The sequence below is a fragment of the Ochotona princeps genome, chromosome 14 (assembly GCF_030435755.1).
Source record: "Ochotona princeps isolate mOchPri1 chromosome 14, mOchPri1.hap1, whole genome shotgun sequence".
In the NCBI taxonomy this organism is placed as follows: Eukaryota; Metazoa; Chordata; class Mammalia; order Lagomorpha; family Ochotonidae; genus Ochotona; species Ochotona princeps.
The window spans coordinates 52,765,386-52,781,942 of record NC_080845.1 but is presented as its reverse complement, the minus strand read 5'-3'; the positions used below and the strand labels follow the sequence as shown (position 1 = coordinate 52,781,942).

At 39.0% G+C, this 16,557-nt stretch overlaps 1 pseudogene; it reads right to left on the bottom strand.

Moving 5' to 3' along the window:
• Nucleotides 1–16,088: 16,088 nt before the first annotated feature.
• On the bottom strand, nt 16,089–16,202 carry LOC118759944 (small nucleolar RNA SNORA36 family; annotated as a pseudogene).
• Nucleotides 16,203–16,557: the final 355 nt, after the last annotated feature.

The window sequence follows — 16,557 nt, the reverse complement described above, 5'->3', positions numbered from 1 at the left end:
ATGAGCAGCTTCTTTCTTTGGATAAAAGAAAGAAAACATGGTCAGGCCTTGGAAATTTATCTTAGTTTAGTGAAATTGCAGCTAACATATGGGTCTTTAACAAATGCCTGAGGAACTAACGTGCTTATCTGGATGTTGAATATGGATATGGCATGATTCTATGAGCCCTCATTTTCAGATAGTTCATGTTTCTTTCTGTCAATAGTTGTATAGCTTGATGGAATTCTACCTTTTTTGTTTCCTCTTTGCATTGTTTTTTGTTGTTGCTTTTGAGTGACTTCCTCCCATCCTCTCATATGAGTATGATCTCCGAAGTCTGCTGCTACCATTGTTTCATTGAGAGATTAGAAAAGGCAAGATGGGTTTTGTATTTATTTTCTTGGATTAAACTTGAGGGTAAATGGTAGAACCTAAATCTATCAATCTATTGTGTCACAATTCCCATATTCACCACTTAATAAAGAAAAACAATGAATATTTTTCTTTTCATTTTGTTTATATTTTTTTCAGACTTAATGCCAATAGCAGATGTTTTATACATAGAAAATCAAAATAATAAAGTATGTGGAAATCAACCTTTAAGATGACTTATAAACATATTTCATGTAAGTAGTGATTTGATTTTTAATACATCTTGAATTATTTGAGTCAAGAACATTTTAAAATGCTAACTGATTGTTTACATGTACTTGAAAGGTAGAGTGACAGCGGGAAATGGAGAAAGAGAGGGTGGTTACCCATCCTCTGGTTTACTCTACAAATCCCCAAAATGTCAGGAAGTGAGAATTCCATTCAGATATCCCCTGCGGGTGGCAAGGACCTCATTGCTTGAGCCATCATCTACGACCTCCCAGGATGCATTATCAAGAAGCCTATCAGAGATGAATGAGCCAGAACTTGAACCATCACTGTAAGATTCTTATTTTATTGAATAGTGGGAAAATACATTTAAAGCAGAATTGGCATCAATTTCTTTACTGTCTGTCTCCCAGTTTCTGGAAAAAATAAAAATGGCATTCTAGCAAAGCTACTTGTTAACTATGAACTATCTTTACCCAAACAACAAATTGTTATTCTTGTTCCAAACTTTGTAAAGTGTCTTTAACAGGTTATTCTCCCCTACACATGTTCTCAACAGCTTGGAGCATCTGCAGACCAAACCGTTGGCACCAGCATTCAACTACCCAGAGCACAGTCCGACACTGGGTAGTGCTCAGTAAGCATTTGTGGAAAAAGTTAGATCCAATTAATAAAATTATGAAGTTGTTATGACTACAGGAATCAAGTTGAAATTTCTAAAACATAGTTAGGCAAGCTTGGAAGTATAAGAACTAATGGATTTGAGAAAAAAAAAAAGAACATTTCAGAAGGCTAACTTTTAATAAAGACCTGCGAATCACCTTTTCGCCCTTATCTCTTTCATTATCGTAATTTCCATTTTACTGTCATTTTCAGCTCAGAAAGTCATCTCAGGATCAAATACACGTGAAAAATAATTGTATGTTAGCAGTTACTTTTCATTTTAACTAGGCAAGATACAACCACTGTTCATTCAGGTTAGTACATTCATCTTACTTGTGTATCTAAGCAAATGCAGAAAACTAAAACTCTATTAATGCTTTCATAGGTTTGCTGTGACCTACATTTCCCAGACTCTGTTTTTCCTTCAATATTTTAAAATAATCAGTCGTAGATTTTTTATATCAGACTCAGATTTGGCATGATTTTGTTAAAAATTGTGGCTTTCATGATCCTTGACTATCAAATGCAAATACAAATCAAATGCAAATAAAAATGTTCATCATAAATATTCAAGGATTATGATTTACACTGACTGAAAAATGTCACAAAATGACCACCAACCTGAGCGGTTGTACTAAGGCATTAAAGCAGACTAAATTAACTAGTGGAGCTTTTCTTTCTAATTTTAATTTCAATCAACCACAATAGTCAGCCTTGTGATACAGTGTGCCCTTGAATGATTCTTTGAGCTAATATTGACTGCAGTAATGATTTTCCTAACAAGTCAAAATTGACTTCACAAAACAAGTATTGTTATGTATGTTTCTTAGGAGCAGAACTTGGAACAAAGGTTCACAGTGTCAAGCCATTTATTGAACACTCTTGGCATAAGTTAACTAAAGGGTAATTATAGCCAATAGAACCTATTAGAAGAGGTCTTTTTGCTTTAAAATCAGAAAATACTTTCTAAAATAAAATAGTCTCTGAATAGTAGGTGCACAAATTCATTGAGCAAATATTTATCACGTATATAATTTATGCTAAGGACTTTTCCATGCACTGCAAGGTTATAGCAGAGACTATAACACAACAAAGTCCCTATTGTCATGATGCAGACCGGACAGGGCTTTATAAGTCATCACAGGGAATTTTACTGTGAATGAGATGAACAACCACTGGTCAGTTGAGAGAGTAGTCACATGGCTCAATTTGTGCTTACAAAAGTATAGTCTACCATGTAAGAAAATTTAGTCAGGTGAGGGTACAAGAAAGGTTAAGATCCCATTGTTCCCATCCAGCCAACAGAATAGTAGATTCAATTAGAAGGCATATTTCTTCTAACTCTGTAGTCTAATTCTGAGTACAGTTTTAAGGATAGAGTCAATTGTCTTTGCTTATGAAATAATCATACTGGGTGAGAGAAAGATGACTAAGAAATAGGAAACATTAAGTCTTCCTTTGCCACAACAGAGAAGATGAAAAGACAGGAGAGGTTAGAACGAAAGCTGAGAGCTGAGTTTCCAAATCATTATGCTGAGGATGCTATTCCAACAGCAAATGCAATGCTGCTTGATTTGTTCACTACAAAGGTATTGGTTAAGCACCATCTGTGTGCTGGATGCCAGCCACGCAGTACAGAACAAAAATAGACAAGTCCACACTTTGAGTGTTGGGCTTGTTAGGAAGTCTGTCATCAAACACTCCAAATTAATGTAAAGCTACAACTGTGAAAAGTGATATAAAAAAATGGAACATATTATGGACACTACAAAGGCTTTGACCTAGATTGTGGAGTTAGGAAACGCTTTTCTGAAAAACATGAAGACTGGATTGAGATCTTAAAAATAAGAACTAAAGTATATCATGATCTAAATGAAAACACACTTTGTGATGAATGACCAGCCCTTCATTAATACCATAATCCAGGATGTGTTGAAAATTCAGATTTTTGGAATAGCAAAGTTTCTAGCAAAAAAGAAGAAGAAGAAGAAGAAGAAGAAGCAGCAAATGGCGAAAGGAACCAATAAAAGGAGAAGTACAAGAAAGCAGGTACTTCATAGTGAAATCTCAGACTTGTCTCTACTTTCATCTTGCTAAAATGAAATAGCCTCTCAATATAAAACAGCAAAAGGAATGACCTAGATCTCCCACCAACAACCGAATGTGGAGTTTTTGCATGATTTTCAAATCGTAAAATCACTACGTCTAAAATTTCCCACATCGTGTTTAGTGACAGTTTGCCTTAAAATTCCTTTCATGTTATATTTTGCGACAAAAGAGCTCATCAACATTTTATTTGATACGCTGAAAATACACAATTCTTTACAAAAATTTAGATTTTTAAAATGCTGAAGTCAATGTAGTGATTATTATTTTATTGCAACAAGGCTAAGTCTGATCTTCTGTCTGTCTCTCTGTGTCCTTTTCTGGGTTCCAGAAAGACATTTAAAAAAAAAAAAGGAATGAAAACTACAACAAGGTCTAGTGAAAGTATTCAAATTTTGGACGTGATTTCTTGTACCACGTTGATTTCAAATGCCACACTGATTCCAGCCATTTTTATTGTATAAGGAAGATACGACTGTTTCTGCAGTTACTGATTATCACTGTGAGTTTCAAACCCACAAATTCTATTCATTTCCGGAAACTGTAGCTTCTGCACAAAAACAGAAGTGATGAAAGCCATGATGGCAATGAGAACCTGCTTCTGTCCTGGTCTTGTTTTCCTATGTATCTGTTCCTTGCCTTCCATCTGCTTGGCTTTGTGTGGGAAATGGATGACTGCCTCATGTTAGGGAGCGAAGTCTCAGGTTTCCCTGACTTGGCACTTATGAATTTGGGGTACTCTACCGGTAGTCCCACTTGTCTCCTCCCACTTACCCTTGAAATAAATTCAAATGGTAAGAATTACTTAAGTGTGTGCAGGCAGCATCAAATATATGCTACAGGCTGATGCAGTTGTTCTGCACATTTTCTGTTTTGCTTTTGTTAGTACAGAAGACTTTTAAGTAAGTCACAGGCCATCTGTTGCCCTTAACTTCAGGGCACTGAGGATGAAAAGGGCTCAAAGTTTACATATCTGAGTATCCGGAGAAAAGTCTGATTCATTAAGGCCCTTGACAGAAATACCCTGAGATTAATTTAGCTCAAGTTGAATTTAAATTTGAAGCTTTTATTTGATTACTTGATTTGAATATATGCCAAAAAATATATTACCTTAGTAATCATTTGGTTTTCCTTCTATCATTCCTCAATTTGCTATTTTCAAAGTACAAACGTAATATTGACATAGAGTTGAAAGTATCTTCATACATTACCACTAATCCTGAAATCACAACTCTAATAGAACTACACTGTCTTGGAAAAATACCTACAAGTTCTGCTCAGAAGATCTCAGCGAAAGTTCTTTCCATTGAAGCTTTGTAAGCCAAGGCTGTGACTATTTTGGATGAGGCAAAGCTTTTTTTATTTAAATATGTTTGATCACAGAGCTAATCGATAGATATTGCTGGTAAAGTCTGATTTGTGTGTGCTCTCAGAGCTGCAGATCAGTGCCTTCAAAACACAAGAATATGCAATGGAAAGGGCCTTGGTTGCACCATAGATAAAGAAGGTTTTTAAGAAAACTACACTTCAGGGAACAAGGCTTTGCTTCCAGAAATGAATTGCTGAGTTGAAACAAAAAAATTGGGTCTCTGTAATCAGTACTTTGGAGAGATACCAAAGTTCCATTTTTTTCATATCCCAAGAACTTTTGGATTTCGCTATGTCATATTTTTCTACAATGAAGGATTCGTGTCTGCACAATACCCAATTTTTAGTGAACCAAAACAGTGTTGAATAATCAGTTTGATAATGAATTCTATGTAAAATTTCAAGAAATAAAACCACGCATTGGGGATTTGATGCCAGAAGGGAGACAGCATGTGCATTGATTTAACAAAAGAAAGTCTAATACTTTTAGTTATAAATTGAAATTAGTAGAAGTGGAAAACATTCTGTAAAAGACTTTTAAATTTATCAAAAAGTCAGTTTGTATAAATAGAAATACCCAGCAGAGTACGTGACAAGCATGAGAAACAAGTCCACTCCTATTGAACAACAAAAGGATTCAAAGGGTGGAGCCAGACTCCCTGTGTCCCTATTGCTTCCTGACTGTGATTTTCCTTTAAGTTACTATCTTACTATGGCTTTCCTTATTTCTCCCCCATGACAGTCACTGGAGGAAATATCTGAATTTAATTATCATATGAGGGAAGGCTTATCTTAGGCCAGGGTATTTATTCAGATATCTGAAATGGAAAGTTGAGCCTGTCTCTCTGCTGTGCCCTTGGGCAAAGCCCATAGAGGAAGACCATGTGATATCTCCCAGAGGCTGAGCGCATATCACAATCTCATAGGAAAACACTAAAAGAGATCTAAAATGTTATTTAATTCACATCCGCCCTGGAAAGAAACAAATATATAGTTTGCATCACCTAAAAAAAAAAAAAAAAAAAAGGACTTTAGCCTGCCAGCTGCTTTGCAGCTTCTGTGTAGAATCCTCACCCAGCACATCTTAAAAGCCTGCTGGACGTTCTCTCAATCTGCTTTCCTCATCTGTCTACCACAAAAATAAGTTTCCTCCAGGCTCCAGTGGTATCTTACTCAATTCCACCCAATGTTGGGCTTTAAGCAGCTCAGTGCTCATTTTCCCGTATTTTATGTGTTTCTTAGGGCAAGTTACCTAAGCCACATTTCTAAATTTGATTTGTACCTAGGTAAAAAGGAGATAATGATTGCTAGCTCACTGAATGGTTCTAGGAATTAGAGAATCTAATGTCAAAGGAAAAAATGCTTTACAAATAAATCTGTCAAGGATAATATTACGAATGAGTGCTAATGATGGAAGTTCATTAGTCAAAAGCAGGGAATAAGCGATCTCAAAGTAGATGTTGGTGGCACAGGAAGATAATTTTAGGCAAAAGACTGGCAACTGGACACTTGCTGCCTAAACCAAATGTTGCCCTTTCCCTTAGATTTGACCAGTGTTTCAACTCTAACCTGTAATAAAGTTTTTTGTTGGCAGCGAAACCTCCTCCTGCAGGTACATCTGGAATGGAAAGAAGTCAGTTTCCACTACGCTTGTTGCTGGCATGAAATAACTCCGTGTGGTTCCTTCCTATTCATTTTGCCAAAGTGACGCTGGAACCCTGTGTGAGGCAACAAACCATTAACGGCATTTCACAATGTCCAAACACTCTGGGCTCGGTTGGGCTTCTTCTATTGTTTTAATTCTGTTTCTTATGGATGAAACCATATCAGCCAAAGAAGCTTGGAAGATTCCCCATTGTCCTGCTTCTCTGTGAAGTCTGGGCTAGTCTCGCTACCCACAGAACTTAGAGAGGTTGGGCCACTTCTACTTATGAGTATAACATAATCCTAACGTATGGCAACCAACATGGAAGAAACAAAAGCCAGATTACAAAATGCTGTACTGTGTTTTAGAAGTTAGCACTCATTATTTTTTTCACAAAATAATATAACTTTACACAATTGATATTCATTAGATAATAATCGTGCCAGTAATTTGTTTAAGAAAGTTTATGGTACCTGGCCCAGGACTTGGGAGAGCAAATTGGCTGGGAATTTATAGCACTCTTTGAAAGAATGACAAAGGGACATTTCTAGCTAATGGGACAGAGGTAATCTAAGAGGCTCCAGGGATAAACAAAGCTTTGGTTCTAGATTCCTCTCCCACCAATAATTGATGGAAAAGTACAAACTGGATCTATCACATATTTCCTTCAGGCCTAGAAAACAGAGGTTAACTAAGAAACAGCAGCGAAATTAGAACTGATACTAGTGTCCCTGAATTCTGGAGAAGGGAGTAAAAGAGGGTTACAGGGTTGTGCTAGTACTAAGCTGGTATTCCTACAGTCCTCCTTAGGGCCCTCCTAATTCCAGGATCTTCACATGGCAGATTCCTGAAGAGTTTTGTGCAGATTCTCATCTCATAAATAGAAAAACTGAGGCCCTCCTATTTTCCAGAGATATAAGCCTATAGGGTGCACTGTACCACCCAGGTCAAGAGAGGTACTTGCTGTTCGTTTAATGGCTGCAGAGTGAGTTCAACACTGTTTTGAGCTCAGCAAAGCTACCGTCATCTCAATACAGAGTGAATGGGAACCCAGAGCCAAGGATATAGTGATGAGGATGTACTGCAAAGCAAATGGCTGCCGAAGAGGCTGGAAGTCTGCACATGGAGGAGAAGCCACACTGCCGTCAGAAAACATCTAAGCTGGGGCCTGGCGGTGTGGCCTAGCGGCTAAAATCCTCCCCTTGAAAGCCCCGGGATCCCATGTGGGCACCGGTTCTAATCCCGGCAGCTCTACTTCCCATCCAGCTCCTTGCTTGTGGCCTGGGAAAGCAGTTGAGGACGGCCCAAGGCTTTGGGACCCTGCACCCGCGTGGGAGACCCGGAAGAGGTTCCAGGTTCCCGGCTTCGGATTGGCACGCACCGGCCCGTTGTGGCTCATTTGGGGAGTGAGTCATTGGACGGAAGATCTTCCTCTCTGTCTCTCCTCCTCTCTGTATATCTGGCTGTAATAAAATGAATAAATCTTAAAAAAAAAAAAAAAGAAAAGAAAAGAAAACATCTAAGCTGTAGGGCAGGTGCTATGGTATCATGCATTAAGCTGCTGATTTTAGTATTTCACACATACAGTGCAGTTCCAGATCTGGCTATCCCATTTCCAATGCAGCTAGCTGCCTGCTTATGTGTCTGGGAAGGCGGCAGAGGATGACCCAAGTGCTTGGGCCTCCGAAACCCACATAGGAGACCAGGATCTCAGCTTCAGCCTGCTCCAGCCCCTGCCTTTGTAGGTATTTGGAGGGTAAACCACTGATTGAAACAGCTCTGTCTCTCCCTTAGTTTCTCTGCCACTCTGGCTTTAACATTACTAAAATGAAATTTTTCTTTGAGGACAGAAAACATTTCAAGTAATCTTGTAGCAAAACGAGTGGACACACTGTCCCTGAACAAGAGGGGAAATACAAGATTCCATCAACATGGTGTGGTTTATTTCCTCAGACTGCACGACAGCTTATTTAGACGGTTAAAAGGAGGTTGGGAAGACATTTTTGAATGCTGTCTTCGGCATACAGCCTACAGGAAGTGTTGAAGCAATCAGTGTAAGGGGCAGAGCTGGAGAAGGCGGCAGAGAGGGAAGACCGACATTGGTCTCTCACGGTGCAGCTGAACCTCTGAGTTATCCACCTTCACCAGAACTCTGCTGCTGGTACTTAACCTTGTTCTGGTATTTCTGTGCTATTTCCAGTTTGGGGGTGGGCGCAGGTGGAGGGACTTACAATAACCTTCTTGAGCACTTGCATTCTGAATTTATCCAGATTTGTCACCCCTGTTTTTCACATACTGACTTGCCCTGTGCAAGTTCAAAACAATGTATGCATTTTCCAAAGCCAAACCGAAAATGTGATGTCTATTTTCTTTTCTCCAATATTTTGAAAGACTTCATGTTCTTTGCATTTTCCAGGCTCACTAGTAGTCAGAACAGATTAGCAGCTACAAACCTGCCTGACCCCATGTGAAATAAACGTCAGTGAAATCTTTCACCTGCAGGTTACTTTCACATAAGCAATGACAATGTCAATTTTTGAAGAGGAAAGCAAAACTCAAAATGTGCTTATCAAATGTTGAATTACTGAACGAGATGGCATGCAACAGATAACTCGTTAAAAACAAACAACTCGGATTTCCCAGTAACGGGTCTTCATTTAGCACTCTCCTAATTTCCCACATATTCCAAATGAAGGAAGTAAAACCCTGCTAGTGGCGTGTGGCTCATTTCCATTTGGGTGCTTTCTTGATTTCCACCCTCCCCATGCCTGCCAGATTCCACCAGGCAGCCTGCCCTGGTAGAAACCTGGCTACCAAGGAGGCATGGGCGATGCGTTTTAGATGGGTCTAAGTCAGCAGAGGGGAAGAGTTAATGCTTCATAGAATCAGCCATCTGGCCTTGGAATGAGAAGGCCAGGAAGATTCAGAAGGGAAATCAAGAAAGGAGAGAAGAAAGACACTGCTGGGGCTCCGGAGAGCAGAGCACAGCCTCAGGGAGACGGGCGGCTAATGGAGATGAAGGAGAGGCAGGCTCTGCTGAGCAGAGCGGCTGGGGACTGGAGCCCAGCTCTCAGAGGCAGCTTCAGGGCTAAGCTGCTTATCCTGGATGTTAGGGAGGATTTGGACCCCGTGAGGGGACCTGTGTAAAGGGGTTGGAGCTTAAAATTGGCTTCCCTCACTACCTGAGTCCTGAAGGGGCATCAGCTCAAAGTCTAAATGGAATGTTTGCATTCTTGAACTTAATTGGCATGAATGCTTAGCACAGAAAATGTGGCAAATGCAGCAAATGAGAAGAAAACAATGATCTCTGCCGCCTGATCCCCTGCCATCTCTGCTCCCAACGATGCCCAATGCCAACATTATGCTGTGGGATTTCCATTGCTCTTCCGTGCTGGGATTTGCCTTACACCTGCTATTACGTTACACGTGGTGCTATTACTGCAAGCTTACACTTCAGTTGTTTCAACCAAATTTCATTTGGCTCACATTTTCTCCATTATTGAGCACTGTATTTTATATTTGGAGTTGTGTGCAATAGGGCATCAAATATATACAATTCCTAACTTATCCTTTGACCTGTCATGACATTCTTTCTAGCATTTTGCTATGTAAGTAATGATACCAAGGTCACCTAAATGATCATTTCTTTGGTGTTTCAGGTTAGTGCCTTAGGCTTTATGCACCTAGAATTATGGAGTGATTGGTTCACATATTTTTAAAGATTCAGGTGGATTAAATAAGTATTTGATTCTGAAAAAAAAAACTACATGCCTTTGCTGATTTAATAGTGCCTTCATTAATTGTCATTCAAGTCCAAAATCACCCTTTCCCCCAACTTTTGCTTCTCACATGGTTTAGAAAACCAACACAGAGATTCCCAAACTTCTGGGTTGATTGGTCCTCAGAAACATGATGGAGGGATAGAAAATGCATCCTGTGTCACTTGAGTACACACCTTAAAACAGGTTTTATAGTGAAAAGTGACATTTCTGTCACAACACCAAGAAATTATTCAATAGGTCCACGGTTCATGATTGTGGGACTAAACAGTTGATGGTAAATGCACCACAAGAAATCTTTAATAAGACCAGCGCTACAGCTCGCTGCCCCCAGGTTAGCAATTGTGCTGTATGGGTGCCTGCAGATAAGCACCGGCAGCGGAGCAGAATTAACAGATCATATTGATCCAGTTATAACTCCCACTACATTCTGAACTGTACAAAAGGTTTTATTTGCCTCCTAGAACAATACCAATTTCACAAGTCAAATCAAAAGAAGCAACATCTTCACAATAAATGCACTCCTCTTCTTCCTTTTACTAAACTCAATCACTTCACAGCCTTTACCTCAAACACGTGCTTTAAGTATATTCCTCAGTCATTACCTCTGTGGCAGATACAGTGGCACAGATAAGTAAGTCACAGTTCAGGATGCCTGCTCCCCATAGCGGATTACTGGCTGGAGAGTCAAGTGACAGTGTCTCTGTTTCTGATCTGGATTTCTGAGAATGTACCTGGGAATGCATGTGTGACAGTCCAAGTGTGTGGTTCCCTGTCCCATAAGAGACGGGGATGGAGTTGCAGGCTTCTAGCTAATATTGGGCCCACCCCCTGCAGGCATGTGGGGGAGTGAACTCTCTTTTTTTTCCACTCTTCTCTCTCTCTCTCCTCCCCCCTTCCTTCTAATGAATAAACATAACACTCTAAAAAGCTAAAACTTTGTAATGATCTTGTAAGCACCCCCAACAGGGAAAAACCTTACCATCTGTCTCGAGAGAGTGAGTTTCCCCAATGACCACCAAAGATGAGGCTTGATGCAAAAACAAGAGGCTTTATTCGATTCCCAGCGCGCTGGGGCCAGGGCCAGTTCCTCACGCAGGAGGCTAGGCATCGAGGCCTAGTCATGGTATAGCATCCTTTTTAAAGGCTAAACCAAGGCTAAAATCATAAAACCATAAAACCATAACCATGAACAGGGAAGGGGAACCATAAACATAAACAGGGAGGGCGAACCCTAAACATAAACAGGGAGGGGGCCATGCAATTAGGGGTGGAGGCTAGTTGCAGGTGCCCCTTATCTCTCAGGCTCCCAGGCTCTATCATGAAATGTTCGTTCAACTATTCACTGTCCTTTACCCTCACTGTCCTTCCAATCCCAAATGTTCCCTTTCAATCTTATTAATGTCATCTCAGTAAGTTATCAAACATGAAAATAGTCTCTTTGCTCTCTCCCATTTCTGCATGTTTTCCATGCTGCGGATCTTACTTGTCTAAAGAATGTCATACAATGGTAAAATTTGATGGTCACCATACATAATCCCCTCCTTCATGTAAAGGGATCTGTGACCTGGCTCAAGATAGAAACTTAATGAAGTCAGAATTTTAAATGAAAACTTCACCCTTAGTTTTCTAGGCCAATGCCTTGCTTCTCTATTCATTAAGAAACATTAATGCCAATTATGTCTCTTACTCTTTGCTCCTTTTTTCCTGTTGAAATCTCATTTCAAAAGTTTGAGTTTTTAAATGATGACATCAGTAATCTCCCAAAAGCTACCTAAAATAACTCATGTTACTTACAAAGCTACTCTTAAATTAAGATAGCTCAGATTTATTACCTTTGGTAATATACACAGACGGAAAATGATGACTTTCAGCCTCTCAGCCTCAAGATGAAGGCAGCCTTGTGTTGCTGGAAGGAAGTCTCACTGAAGCAAATATTATATGAAAGAATCTAAGATTTGCCTTATATAAAAAGATTATTTTAATCAGTAAATACATTAATGGTAAGATATTTCCAGCTACTGCTAAGATTGCACAACAGACTAATTCTTTCTATTACAATAAAATAATTTTAATTATTACATTGCATTTTTTGTGAACAATTTCATGTGACAAGGAGAATACCCATATGCAGTATCTTATTAACACAGTTTCAACAAAAAGCTTCAGCAAAAGTGGAAGGTAATTAGTCCTTGTATGTAGTATTATAATGACAGCCATCAAAACTACGCAATCACAAAGATATTTTGCACTCTATAACTGTGAATAATCAGTGATTTTCAATGGAAGAAAAGTGGCTATTACAAATTGCAACACTAGCAAAGCATTGTGATATCTACATTTAACCCAAATATATTCTCTTTTGATAGTGTTTGTAAGGAACAAGATTGCAAAGTGAAGGAAAAAAACAAGGATTGTTTTTAATATTTCAGATTAGTTTAGTCCTTGGTTCACAATCACAAAACCACTCCTGCCACATATTTGCTGAATTACCTTTTTATTCATAAGAATAAAATAAACTTAAAACATTCTTTCCTATTGCTCAATGTGAGTAGAAACATACTGATTACCACACACAGAATGGAAACAGCACAAGATTTTGTTAGTCCCTTTTGTACAGTGCAGAATAGTGTGGTCTCAGTTCACTATATCCAGAGGACAGTGTACTCAGGATCTTTGCATTCACCAAAACACCCAAGGAACCAGAGAATAGACCACAGCAGGCTGAGAGGAGCTGCATTTGACCTGGATAAGGTTAGTTCCATGGAGAAAGATTCATTAGTGTTTACTTACTTCTCCATGTTATGCAAAAACTTTTAATAACTGTTCCACAAACTCTTACACTTGGCTATGGATTCCTTTAATAATCAGATTCCCTTTTGGCCTCTGAGTCCTACATCCAAGATGTTAAAAGTTACATTTCCTCCTGAAACTATCACAAATCTCCTCCTCGTTTCACTACAGGCAATATTGGTTTTTCCAAAGACTTTCTCTATGAAAATTTTAACCCACCTTACTGGAAAATTACTGAAAGACAGCAGACTATATAAAGCTCATTCCTAAAACTTCTACTGCTACTATCAAAATTTTAAATACCTATAACTTACTAATAGAGGTTCAACATACTTGTTTAAAGACTAGCTGACACATTTTAGAGAGTTTCAAATGGAGTTGGAGAAGGAAGTGATTAAAACTTGGAAATTCTGATCTCATTTGGACCATGGAAAGAATGGCAATAAGAGAAGCTTCTGGGAATACATAAAAGAAAATAATTGCAAGGAAGATTGGAAGAAACTTACACCGTGTTAGGTGTCTATCTGCACATCCATGGGTGGGGCTGCGTCACAAAAACTCCTTCAACTTGTGAGGCAGAAGTTGTCTTGGAGAATTTTCACCCCAAACAGAAGAAACCACCAAAACAAAAAGTCATCCAGGAATGTTGAGTTTCAAATCAACAGTAGACTAAAGAAGATAATTAACTTATAGGCCAGAAGCAAATGGATATATGTCAGGGGGAAACTTGGGGCCAAGAGAAAAAAAAAATGAGAATAAAAGTAAATTAATGGTAGAGATGTAAAAGGATCAAGCAAATCCTACAGACATCTAGAAATTACGAGGTTTTAAAAATCTGGTTTAACTTAGTTTCCTGACTCCCTTACATGTAGGATTTAAATACCTTCCCTAAATAATGCCATTTTATGTTCCATGAAACTAGTATTCCAGAGAATACATTTAGGGAAATGATCAATTTTGATGCATAAACTAGCTGAAACAATTCCATGATAAGGAGGCAATTTCTGGAATTTAATGCCATAATTCATGACTGCTCTCACACTTAATTCTGATAATCTGGAACTTCTGTTTAAAAATCATGTTCTTTAGTTTACTTAATATGTAAAATGAGGTTTACAATAGCACTTATCTCCTAATAGTGTTATTGGAGTTGAATGACATTAAAAAAAAAACTGCAAAGCAGTTATGTAATGTCTGGGACAGGGTAAACTCTCAACAGAAGTTTGTTGTTGTCATATCATCAGTATAATCACTCTTAGCAAAAGGGTCCAACTTAAAGAATCCAGAGAAGAATAGTATAGGCATTAAAGGAGCTCAAGATGTTCTTATAGTAAGGCATGGAAATGGGGAGATTGTTATTGTGAGACAACAGTTATTGTTTGATGTATAGGGGAAAAAGTAAAAGTGGAGGAAGCTCTATGGTGCTAGTAGTACAACCATTACTTCAAATCCATTTCAAATTCTGGTGCACTCTGGCTTATTTTCTTTTGAAAGAAATTTACACCATGGTTTACGATTAAAAGCCAGAGGTTTAGTATTGCACACAGTTAATTATTCAAAGTCAAGACATCCTGGCTAGCTCAATGTGTTCCTACCTGTTCCGTGACACTTGCCTTTCATCCTCCTCTGCCTCTTTGACTTAATATCCACCTCCACTCCATGATTCACTTGGGTTTTGCAACAAATCCTTCCTGACAAGCTCACAAATCCTCCCAGACTTAGTGCAATGCCATGGAGCTGAACTAACCTCTCCAATTCTTGTTTTGAATTTTGTGTTGTTCTTTCAGGTGTGCAGAAAGCCAGTGTCTTGAGTAACAGGATTAAAATCACAGAGAAAGATGCCTGGAAGGGGAGCTGGCCTTGCCACAGGGCCTGAAGAGCTGTTCACACCCATGTCAATGACAACTACCAGTCTCTGAGAGTCCCTGCAGGGAGACGCACAGCAGAATCCTCACAGCTTGATTTGCAGATGCCAATTGGAGCTTGCAGTCTGATTTGTATTTTGATTTGAGGACTCAGCAAATTGGATGAGAAGGTAAAAAAAATAGGCGATGAATATGGAGCGCAAAACATGTTATTGTAACCAACTATCACCTATCTTTTGAGTGACATGTTTTATAAGAGGCAAAACGTGGCAGAAACTGGAAGCCACAAATTTGCAAAAGTTTTCATGTCCCGCTATGGGAACATTCCTTTCTGGAGACTGGAGGGGGTTTTACATCTATCTTATTCTGCTTCTTGAGAAACCTGCCCTGAAAATGCAAACCTCGTTGCTCAACGGGATTTTGGGGTCATGTCAAGCATCCAGGTGTATCCTCAAGGAAAAAGGGAGCTGACAGCTGGAGCATTCTGCTTCAGAAACTCCCAACAGCGTTAATGAGGAGGTCAGCCTCACAGCTGCTGCAACAAGGCAGGCTTCCTCCCATCAGGTGCATTGTCCACACAGGCTAGAGAATTGTCTTTGATAACATTCAAAGCCCTACAGAATTATAATTAAAAAAGAATTTCAGAAAATTGTCATGAGCCTAAAACACATCGTGACAGTGTATTGCATAAACCTGTCAACGCCCCCCTAGATTGATGGCTCAGTGTGTTTGGGGTGGTCCTGAGAATCTGTATTTTCAAAATGCATCCACATAATTCTGAAAATGCAATCTCTAAGAATTACAATTAGTGAATACTGATTTAGGAAAAGATGTAGTATAGATGTAACCTACCTTCCTTCTTCCCACACATATTGTCTACATGTACAATACGCCAAGGAATTTGTTATATAACAAGGATGCAATGGTGCATTCATTTTCAAGGATTCATGCATGAACTGAGTACAAATTAGATGACTTAGAGAAATTTATTTTCTCAGAAATCAGGAGTCCAAGTTAAGGTGTGAGAGGGCCTCGTGCTTTCTGCAGGCTCTGAGGCAGCTGTCTCAGGACTCCTCAGTGTTCACAGATCACTGCCTCTCTCTACCCCGTTCTTCACATGACATTCTTTGCTTTGTTTGTGTGTCTTTGTGTTCCTTAAAATATATCTCATTGTATTATGTTCTCATTGTACATAGGGCCCACTCATACTCAGTATGATTTCAAGTCAATCCTTACCTAAAACACATCTGCAAATCCGCTATTTGTTTTCTTTCCATTTGTTTTGTGCATGATTTTAGGCTGAGAGGCAAATGAATACAGTGAAACTTCGTATTCATTGCTAGATCCTGGCGCCTTTCGATGTTCCCAAGTTAAATTAACAGGACATTGAACAACACTTCAGAAAGCAAAGATCCCATTTCTAAATAATATCTCCTTCTGAGGTTCTGCATGGAAATGAATTTTAGTAGGGAATACAAACAGTAAGCAAAACTAGATCTTACCCATGCCTTCATGGACCTTATAATCCAACTGGAGAAATATTTTAGTCAAATAAAACAATCATACAAAAATCAACCAAAAAAGTATGCTACAAAACAGATACATGTGGTTCTTGGAGAGGAGCCACGTGTAATCCCGTCAGTCAGAGTTGTGCTATTTGGCCTTCCTACTCGTCTCTGCATGCGGTTACACCTACTACCGATTGCAAATACTGAATGTGTGAAGTATGTTTTACTTTCAGGAGATTGACAATTCACTA